Raw genomic sequence first — 10,636 nt, forward strand, 5'->3', positions numbered from 1 at the left:
GGCCGTTATCCACCGCGTCTCCATGACCCTTAGCCCACAAGAGGCAGATCAAGGGTGGCGCCGACGGGGGGCAGGGAACCCTAACATAGGACCCACTTGTGGAAGGGGCAAGAGAACGTGCGTCTTTACTTAATCTAAGACTTAGTTGTTTTTTTGTGAAAAAATGATCTTAGTTTTATTAAATCTATGGTTAAACTTTAACCCAAAATAAGAGGGGTCTAATAAACCTGAATGGAGGGAGTAGGACCAATGCAAGTAGTATCTTACAACGGCCAATGTTTAGTGCTTTCTCATTGTTATTATTGACCTCTGTTGTATCTCGATTGCATTTTGGCCACATAGTCTATCAACTTCAATAAATATGTGAGGAAAAACTCAAGGGTACTATACTGTACGTTGTATTGTGAACTTACCATTATCCATTAAATGTGTATATGCTGACCATTGGTTCGTTTTCAATGCAAATATGTCATTTTGTTTTTGTTCTTTTTTTTGTGAGGTCATTTTGTCTTTGTTAGGTTCATGCTAAGTGCCCCCGCAAAAAGAAAAAAAGAAGAAGAGAAAAACAGACTCATAGAAAGTGTTTATTTTAAACGAGGCAAAAGACTTGCCATTTCATTGATTAAGGAAGAAGGTTTTAGACAGGAGCCGCAAGCGGCAAACTAAAGAGAAACTACTCTCGCGGCATTACAATACCCAAGTGCTTGGCACCCGCCAAAACCCAGAGCGACACCTCATGCTTGATCTTGTTAATGATGACCACCGAAGGGACCGCCACGTTGCGGAAGACTCTAGCGTTTCTCTCGGACCAAATCTCCCATGAGATGAGCATCATCAATGAGGCAAGGGCTTTGGGGGAGCCAAGACGAATCTGAAGGTTACCGTTCCACCATCCTTTGACCGAAGCGCTCGCCGACCATGAAGTAGTAGAGATGTGGTGCATTCCAAGCCACGGTAGGATGTCGTTCCAAATGCGCAATGTGAAGCGGCATTGGAAGAGTAGGTGAGCAGCGGACTCATGTGCATGCTTACAAAGAGGGCACAATCCATAGTTGGGCCAGCCACAATGGATCAAGCGGTCTCATGTCCAGATCCTATTTTAAAGAACTAGTCAAGCAAAAAATTTGCACCACGGGGGAGCCCACACCCTCCACACGGTCTGCACAAGATCAAAGGATGTCAGACCTTCAAATTTAGCCTTGTATGCCGAGGAAGCAGAATATATCCCATCCTTAGTGAACTTCCAAATAATCGAATCTTCCACCTCTTCCACTAGGGCCACCGATGATAATCTTTCCCAAAGGTCAGAAAACTGCTTGATATGTGCGAGGGACAGACCGTTGGTGCCATCAATATAAGTGATCCAAAGATTGTTGGTCATGGCTTGCTGGAATGAGGAGTTCTTCTTGCAAGAGAGGGCAAAGAGGTCCGGCACGATGTCACAGGGGCGTAAGCCGTTGAGCCACAACGAGTTTCAAAATTGTGCAGTTCGTCCATTTCCAACAGTGACCATAGTGGCAGCGCAAAGAAGTGGCGATCATCCTCCGTGCACGGCGTTCCCATGCCAATCCATGGCTTGCTCTTGTCAGTTCATTCGAACCATAGCCATCGGAGCCGCAAAGCCTTAGCAAACTTATCTAGATCAAGCACTCCGAGTCCGCCCTTGTCCTTGGGCTTGCAGACGAGCTCCCAGTTAACCTTAAATTTTCCTCCGGATACCTTATCCGAGCCCGCCCAAAGATATGCACGGCGAATACTATCGATTTTCTTGAGTAACTCCACCAGGATGTCGAGAGGCGTGAGATGATAGATAGCAATAGCGGTAAGGACAGCCTTTACAAGGACCACACGGCCAGCAGAGGCCACATGTCTTCCCCTTCCAGGGAGGGAGCTTGCCTGCAATTTTATTCTCAAGATACTGGAAGTGGATTCGCTTGAGGCGCTTGACGGATAAGGGAAGTCCAAGGTAGCGCATCGGGAATGAGGTGCGCACTATCGGAAAAGCATGAAGAACATCGTCAAGGTTGATGTTGTCACATCGGATGGGAGCAACCAAACTTTTGGCACAATTAGTGACAAGGCCAGACACCGCTCCGAAAGAGGCCAGAGTAGCAGCAAGGAATTGGACGTCTTCCTTAATGGGCTTCACAAAGATGGCGGCATCATCGGCGTAGAGCGAGGCCCGGACGGGTGATGATCTACCACAGAGAGGGTGTAGGTGCCCTTGGACCGTGGCCTTGCAAAGGAGGTGGCGGAGCGGATCGATAGCCAGGACAAAGAGAAGAGGGGACAATGGGTCCCCTTGGCGAAGGCCACATCCATGCTTCAGGGGATCACTAATACGTCTCCAACGTATTTATAATTTTTAATTGTTCCATGCTATTATATTATCTGTTTTGGATGTTTAATGGCTTTATTATGCACTTCTATATTATTTTTGGGACTAACCTATTAACCAAAGACCCAGTGCAAATTGCTGTTTTTTGCCTATTTCAGTGTTTCGCAGAAAAAGGAATATCAAACGGAATCCAAACGAAATGAAACCTTCGCGAGGATCGTTTTTGGAACAAACGCAATCCAGGAGACTTGGAGTGGACGTCAAGGAAGCAACGAGGCGTCCATGAGGTAGGAGGGTGCGCCCAGGGGGGTAGGCGCGCCCCCACCCTCGTGGGCCCCTCGTGGCTCCACCGACCTACTTCTTTCGCCTATATATACTCATATACCCTGAAAACATCCAGGAGCACCACGAAACCCTATTTCCACCGCCGCAACCTTCTGTACCCATGAGATCCCATCTTGGGGCCTTTTCCGGCGCTCCGTCAGAGGGGGAATCAATCACGGAGGGCTTCTACATCAACACCATAGCCTCTCCGATGATGTGTGAGTAGTTTACCACAGACCTTCGGGTCCATAGTTATTAGCTAGATGGCTTCTTCTCTCTCTTTGGATCTCAATACAAAGTTCTCCTCGATTCTCTTGGAGATCTATTCGATGTAATTCTTTTTGCGGTGTGTTTGTCGAGAACCGATGAATTGTGGGTTTATGATCAAGACTATCTATGAACAATATTTGATTCTTCTCTGAATTCTTATATGCATGATTTAATATCTTTGCAAGTCTCTTTGAATTATCAGTTTGGTTTGGCCTACTAGATTGATCTTTCTTGCAATGGGAGAAGTGCTTAGCTTTGGGTTCAATCTTGTGGTGTCCTTTCCCAGTGACAGCAGGGGCAGCAAGGCACGTATTGTATTGTTGCCATCAAGAATAAAAAGATGGGGTTTATATCATATTGCTTGAGTTTATCCCTCTACATCATGTCATCTTGCCTAATGCGTTACTCTGTTCTTATGAACTTAATACTCTAGATGCATGCTGGATAGCGGTCGATGTGTGAAGTAATAGTAGTAGATGCAGAATCGTTTCGGTCTACTTGTCACGGATGTGATGCCTATGTTCATGATCATGCCTAGATATTCTCATAACTATGCGCTTTTCTATCAATTGCTCGACAGTAATTTGTTCACCCACTGTAGAATATGCTATCTTGAGAGAAGCCACTAATGAAACCTATGGCCCCCGGGCCTATTCTCCATCATATTATTTTTCTATGAACTAGCTATTTTTATCATTGTTTATTTTACAATCTTTACTTTCCAATCTATACAACAAAAATACAAAAATGTTTATCTTATTATCTTTATCAGATCTCACTTTTGCAAGTGGCCGTGAAGGGATTGACAACCCCTTTATCACGTTGGTTGTAAGGTTCTTGATTGTTGGTGCAGGTACTAGGGACTTGCGTGTAGTATCCTACTGGATTGATACCTTGGTTCTCAAAAACTGAGGGAAATATTTATGCTACTTTGCTACATCACCCTTTCCTTTTCAAGGAAAAACCAATGCATGCTCAAGAGGTAGCAATCACCCAGAACTCCATTGATCAACACCCTCGAAGTGGCGGTAGAGAGCAAAGCTGAAACCCAGTCGCGAAATCTGTCCGGGAAGCCAAGGTGTTTCAGCAGGTCCATGAGGAAGTCCCAACGTACAGAGTCAAACGCCTTTTTGATGTCTAGTTTGAACAAGAGCGTCGGGGAGCGGTTGCGATGAAACTTTCTTGCCAAGTTTCTGACATATATAAAATTGTCATGGATGCTTCTCTTTTTTATGAAGGCACTCTGGGCGTTGGAGACAAGTTCATGCATGTGAGGAGCCAGCCGGTTAGCCATCATCTTGGCAATGATCTTCGCGATGGCGTGGATGAGGCTAATTGGGCGGAAATCCGAAATGCATTCTGCCCCATCTTTCTTTGGGATGAGAGTGATGTTCGCCGAGTTGAGCCAGTTTAAGTTCGTGGAGTGCAGATTGGAGAAGTGGTTGACAGCAAGCAAAATAGCATCCTTTATGATCTCCCAGCACGCCTTGAAGAAGGCCCTAGAGTAGCCATCGGGTCCCGGTGCTTTGTCGCTGGGAAGATCAAAAATCACCTTTTTCACCTCTTCAACCAAGAAGGCAGCCCCTAAATCAGTTAGATCGCAAGCCGGCACCGGGACGGTGTCCCAGTTGATGTCGGTGGTGCGCGGCTGACCGCGTCTCGTGACCTCAGAAAAGTGGCTCTGTATAATGGATTTCTTGTGGTCGTGAGAAGTAACCCACCCGTTGTTGTGCCTGAGACGGTGAATGAAGTTCTTCCTCCGTCTATGGTTTACACGCAGGTGGAAGAACCGAGTGTTGGCATCACCGTCTTTCAAGTTCGAGATTCTTGAGCTTTTTCTTTTCCGCGCACGCTCAAGAACAGCAAAGCCTACCACTTTCTTCTTAAGTCTCTTTCGAAGATCTCGCTCGCGGGCACTTAGGGGACGAAGATCTTGAGCCACATCCAAGCGAAGAATAACTTCCAGGGCCATATGAATCTGCACCTTCGAGTGCGCGAACATTGTCCTATTCCATTTCCTTAATTTTTTGCCAGCCTCTTTTAGCTTGTGAAAGAGGTTGAGGTATGGGTCAGCGTGACCAGAATTGGTGTTCCAAGCTCCCTGGACTACCTCTTTAAAGCTGGGCATTTTGATCCAAAAGTTTTCGAAGCGGAAGGGTTTTGACCTCTGCGGGCCTTTGCCATTTGAAAGGAGGAGAGGGCAGTGGTCCGATAAGGATGATGAGAGGGCGTGAAGGATGTGTGTGAGCTCGCAGAGATTAAGCGTATTTTTGAAGCGGACGATACAGCTTCGGTCGATATTTGTTTTATTCTTGTCTTGCGCATGGTAGATTTGATTAAAATCACCGGTGACCAACCACTTTGAACCTGGTGGGGGCTTCTTATTGATCAACTCTTGGAAGAAAGTGTGGCAGCACTAGTATACTCTCACATGAGTGGATGCCACTAGAAGTACTATGTTCATGTGTGGGCTTTGTCAATGATTCTCGCCGTGGGTCTTTTTTGACAATAAATTCACGCAGGTGGTCTATGCAAAAAATTCGCACACAGTAGGTACAGGAGTTGCCGTTGGTAATCTTCCAGACCAGCGTTTAAAACAGGTCAAGTGGATAAAGAGCCGGCTGAAAACACTGGCCCTTTCGCTTTCAGTTCCTTGTCAACTCAACAAATCAAGGCCGTTTTACCGAATCAAAAGCATTGGCAAGGAGTGATCATAAACTTGATGCAGAACAATCAATGCAGAGCACTTTTGTAAAAAATAATATAGCCCAGTTCAAAAGTCGTCGTTGCAAACTGACCTCTTCCATTTCTCGGAGCCTATATATATAAACTGTGCGTCTCAAAGACGACCATCTCAATCTATAGACATAACAACAACTAAAGCTAAACAGATTCATCGAAGGCAAACACCAACCGAATCTCGTGACATCCGCCGAAACACATCTCTACATGCCCTTCAACGATGAAGACGCACCGCCAAAACTGGGCCTAGGTTGGGAAAACCTTATTGCATCCTCAGGGAACCGCCACTCACTCGTTTTCCTGAACAAGACACAAACAGTAAACAAGCTAAAAACCTAGACATAAAGTTGGAGCCCTCCACCCGCAAGAGCTGGGATCCACCGCGCCTGATAGCCCTAATGCCACAGGAGGTTAGGTAGATCGACGCAGCCGCCGGCGGGAGGCAGGGGAACCCTAGCTAACGTGGGACTTGCTTGTGGAAGAGGCAAGAGAAGTCTTTACTTAATCTAATGATCTCAACTTAATATATTTTTTATGAAGAAATGATCACAACTTAGTTAAATCTATGGGCAAACTTTAATCCAAAATAAGAGGGATTTAATAAACCGGAACGGAGGGAGTAGGACCATTGCGACTAGTATCTTACAACGGCCAACCAGTTTAGTGCTTTCTCACCGTTATTGTTGACCTGTGTTGTACCCCTTCTATAAACTAATAGAAGAGCTGATAAGTTCACAATACAACATACCTTTGAGATTGTGAACTATATGACCAGAATGCAATCGAGATACTATCCCCATCTTAAAGGTATGTTGTATTGTGAACTTGCCATTATTATCTACTCTCTTCGTTCCTAAATATTTGTTTTTCTAAAGATTTCAAATGGTCATCATATACGAATGTATATAGACATATTTTAGAATGTAGATTCACTCATTTTGCTCCGTATGTAGTCACCATTTGAAACCTCTAAAAAGACAAATATTTAGGAACAGAGGGAGTATTAAATTAGTAAGCTGACCATTGGTTCGTTTTCAATGCAAATATGTCATTTTGTCTTTGTTAGATTCATGGTAAGTTCCCCCGAGAAAAAAAAAGGAGAAAAACAGACTCATCGAAAGTGTGACAGCACTAGTATAATCCCTCTCGAGTGGATGCCACTAGAACTCTAGAAGTGCTGAAGTAAGCAACGAAGAAAAATGTTCACGTGTGGGCTTTGTCAATGATTCTCACCGTGGGTCTTTTCTGACAATGTATTCTCGCAGGTGGTCTACTGTGCAAGAAATTCGCACACAGCAGGTAGAGGAGTTGCCGTTGGTTATCTTCCAAATCAGCGACTAAAACAAGGAAGTTGATAAAGAACTGGTTGCTCTTTTCGCTTTCAATGCCCTGTCAATTCAACAAATCAAGGCCGTTTTACCGAATCAAAAGCGTTGGCAAGGAGTGACCCTCCTCCGATGGTTTGAGTGGACACAAGATCATAAACTTGATGCAGCACAGTCAATGCAGGGCACTTTTGTATGTAATACAAAGTCCTTGCCGCAAACCGACCTCTCCCATTTCTCTGCGCCTATATAAACCCTCCGTGCATCTCAGAGACGACCATCTCATCAACGATGACGAGCCTCTCTTCTTATGTCTTGCTTCTCATTTGCGTGGCCACACTGTACACCACCAATGCATCCCAAGAGGCAAGGCTGAGAGAGTTCATCTCCTCTAGGAGGGACATTGACAGCAGCACCGACACGTTTAGACCGCGTAGCATAGCCGAGAGGGGCGCTGGCAGCCTGGACACAGAGAGCTCTTGCCTCTGACCAGAGCTCTCTGAAGGCGGCCGACAAGATCACGGCGCTGCCCGGGCAGCCGGAGGGCGTCGATTTCGACCAGTTCGGCGGGTACGTGACCGTCGACGAGGAGAACGGCCGCGCCCTCTTCTACTACCTCGTCGAGTCGCCTTCCGGTGCTTCAGAGAAGCCACTCCTGCTCTGGCTCAACGGAGGTTAGAAGTTAGAACTATAAATCGGTAACTGAACATATCATGTATAAATTTCTCCATGACAGTGGTAACCCTGACACTTGCATACAAAGGGCCAGGGTGCTCGTCGCTGGGTACGGAGCAATGCAGGAACTGGGCCCGTTCCGTGTAACGGAAGACAACAAAACGCTCGGCAGAAACATGCACGCTTGGAACAACGGTAAACCTACGGGCGCCTTGTACAGACTAATAGTTACTTCCCCTTTAATTACATAAGAGAACTCAATTTGCTTGTGAAATATACTGGCAGCGGCTAACGTGATCTTCCTGGAGTCGCCGGCCGGTGTGGGATTCTCCTACTCCAACACGTCTTCAGACTACGACCTCAGTGGCGACGAGCGAACCGCCGACGACGCGTACGTCTTCCTGGTGAGATGGCTGGAGAGGTTCGCGGAGTACAAGGCCCGCGCCTTCTACATCTCCGGCGAGAGCTACGCCGGCCACTACGCGCCACAGCTCGCCGCCACCATCCTACTCCACAACACGTACAACAACAGAACCATAGTCAACCTTCAGGGCATCTTGGTACGTGAAATTTACAAGCTATACTGCTATAGTCATACTCGTATGAAACATGGTGAATGACCAAAGGTCTTCTGAATATTAAATGGGCTCTTTTCTGTCGAAGGTTGGCAACCCTTATCTCGACGACAAGAGGAACAATCAGGGCACCATTGACTTCTTCTGGACACATGGGGTGATGTCGGACGAGGTCTACGCCAACCTCACCGAGCACTGCGACTCTGCAGGTGAAGCATGCAGCGGCGCCTGGGACGCGTTCGACGCCGGCCAAATTGATGCGTACAACATCTACGCTCCCGTTTGCGTCGACGCGCCCGACGGAGCGTATCACCCCAGTGGCTACGTAAGGAAACAAATTCATTCTTAGTTGCTTGTGCAGTCAAAATTGAAACTGAAATTCTTAATTAGTTTCTCCCAAAATTGCATGCAGCTGCCTGGGTATGATCCGTGCAGCGATTATCCTACCATTGCCCATCTCAACGATCCAGCAGTGCAGGAGGCTTTCCACGCTAGGATGACAGAGTGGTCGCCATGCAAGTAATCCTTTGAACTGGGCACTGATTTAGCACACAAACGGTCAACAATTTTGCAATGTTTTTCACCCACACGTCCGGAAGTTAACCATGTGATTTGTGGTTGCAGAAACTTTTACGTGGAAAGATGCGCCGGTGACTATGCTCCCATCCATCAAATTCTTGATCGAGAACAAGCTTCCCGTGACTATGTGGATATTCAGGTAGTAACAGATTACCATCAGTTATTCTCAGACACCTGGAAAGTATTTACTGTTAGTAGTAAATAAACTTTGCTACATTTTTACAGTGGTGACTTCGACTCCGTGTGCCCTCTTCCGGCGACGAGGTACTCCATTCAAGACCTTGGACTTCCTGTGACCACTCCATGGCGCCCATGGGTGGCAAAGGAGGAGGTGAATCCCATCATCGAAACATTTCTCATCTACTACAATGTTTTGGTCACCTGAAACTGACGAATTCACTCACTGGTTAGGTGGCAGGGTATGTCCAACAGTACGCCGGAGGATTGACGTTTCTATCAGTGAGAGGTGCCGGTCATCTTGTTCCGTCCTTCCAGCCTGAGAGGGCGTTGATAATGTTGACTTCTTTCCTGAAAGGGATGCTCCCGCCTTACACACAGGACTAGTGAGTCATGTCAGGACAGTTGCTACGGCACCAAAATGGAAGGTTTATTTGCTTAATCTTACTATGATATGTACTTGTATCCGGTCAGAGTTGAAAATGGTCCTTGTCCTTTGAGTGGACGTGTATTTCTTGTTAAATGACTTCATGATACAACTTTGAATAATGAGATTGCTAAATTCGTGAGATCTCACGCGGAGATCCGTGCGAAATTGTCTTTTATACTTTTTCTTTCTTCTTTTTTTACATGTTTTGCCATTTGATTGAGACTTGGTTAAGTCTTAGTCGACCGTGATCTAGCCACACCCTTTGAATAAAGATAACTGCTACGGTTTGGTGGTTAGCTTTTAATGATTTTGTGAGGATCACGCAGATGTATTTATTTATTTTGTAAGGAAGAAACAAAGTTTAAGATCATAATTTTCATGTGGCTCGTGATGAGGAGCGAAGCCAAGACCGAGCTATGTCTGGAGCTAGCACAGAAGCTAAACAATATATTTTCATAATTTCTTTCTTTCTTTATTTTGTGTTTTAAAGATGCTTCATGTTTGGAAAATTAAGGCACCTTTAAAAATAAAGATCTTCATGTGGTTTGTACACAAGCAAGTGGTCTTTACTAAGAATAACTTGGCAAATCGTAATTGGGAGGGTAGTAAACGATTGTTGCTTCTGTGATGAGGATAAATCAATACAACATATTTTCCTTCACCAGTTAGAGAACTGGTTAGCCACAACTTTAATTGGTGGCGCGCCATTTTCAACCAACGCCACCACTATTTTTCTAAATAGTGGCGGCGTTGTGATATTTGGTACGACATTGCTACGACCTTAGTGTTGGCATTGTACTTTTTTTCACGTCATAGATGTTTTCTATTTTTTTTTCTATGGGCTACACTTTGTTATGGCGTGGCCTGTTAGGCCAGCGCCAGCACTAGTGTAATCTGCTATCTACCTCTCCCAATAAAAAAATCTAAGTCGTTCCTATCCACCACCCCATATTTTTCACTCCCCCTCTTGACCAGCGCCGTCGTCGCCGCCACCTCCGAACCTCACCGCTCGTCGCCGCCGCTACCTCCGGGCCTTGCCGGTTAGATCCCCTTCCTTTGTGCATCTTCTTTCCCACCCCTCGCGCCTCCCTCATCCGCAGACGTTATGGAATCCATGGATTAGGTTTCTTCCTGGTCAATATTAGCAGTGTAGAATACATGGATTGCTTAGTAGAACCGATTTAATAGTGTAGAATCCATG

The 10,636-nt window shown here is 45.8% G+C and overlaps 1 pseudogene; it reads left to right on the forward strand.

Annotated features, from left to right (window-relative positions):
• The first annotated feature begins 7,290 nt into the window (after positions 1-7,290).
• On the forward strand, positions 7,291-9,487 carry LOC125556163 (annotated as a pseudogene).
• Positions 9,488-10,636: the final 1,149 nt, after the last annotated feature.

Source organism: Triticum urartu, chromosome 5, assembly GCF_003073215.2.
Source record: "Triticum urartu cultivar G1812 chromosome 5, Tu2.1, whole genome shotgun sequence".
Lineage (NCBI taxonomy): Eukaryota > Viridiplantae > Streptophyta > Magnoliopsida > Poales > Poaceae > Triticum > Triticum urartu.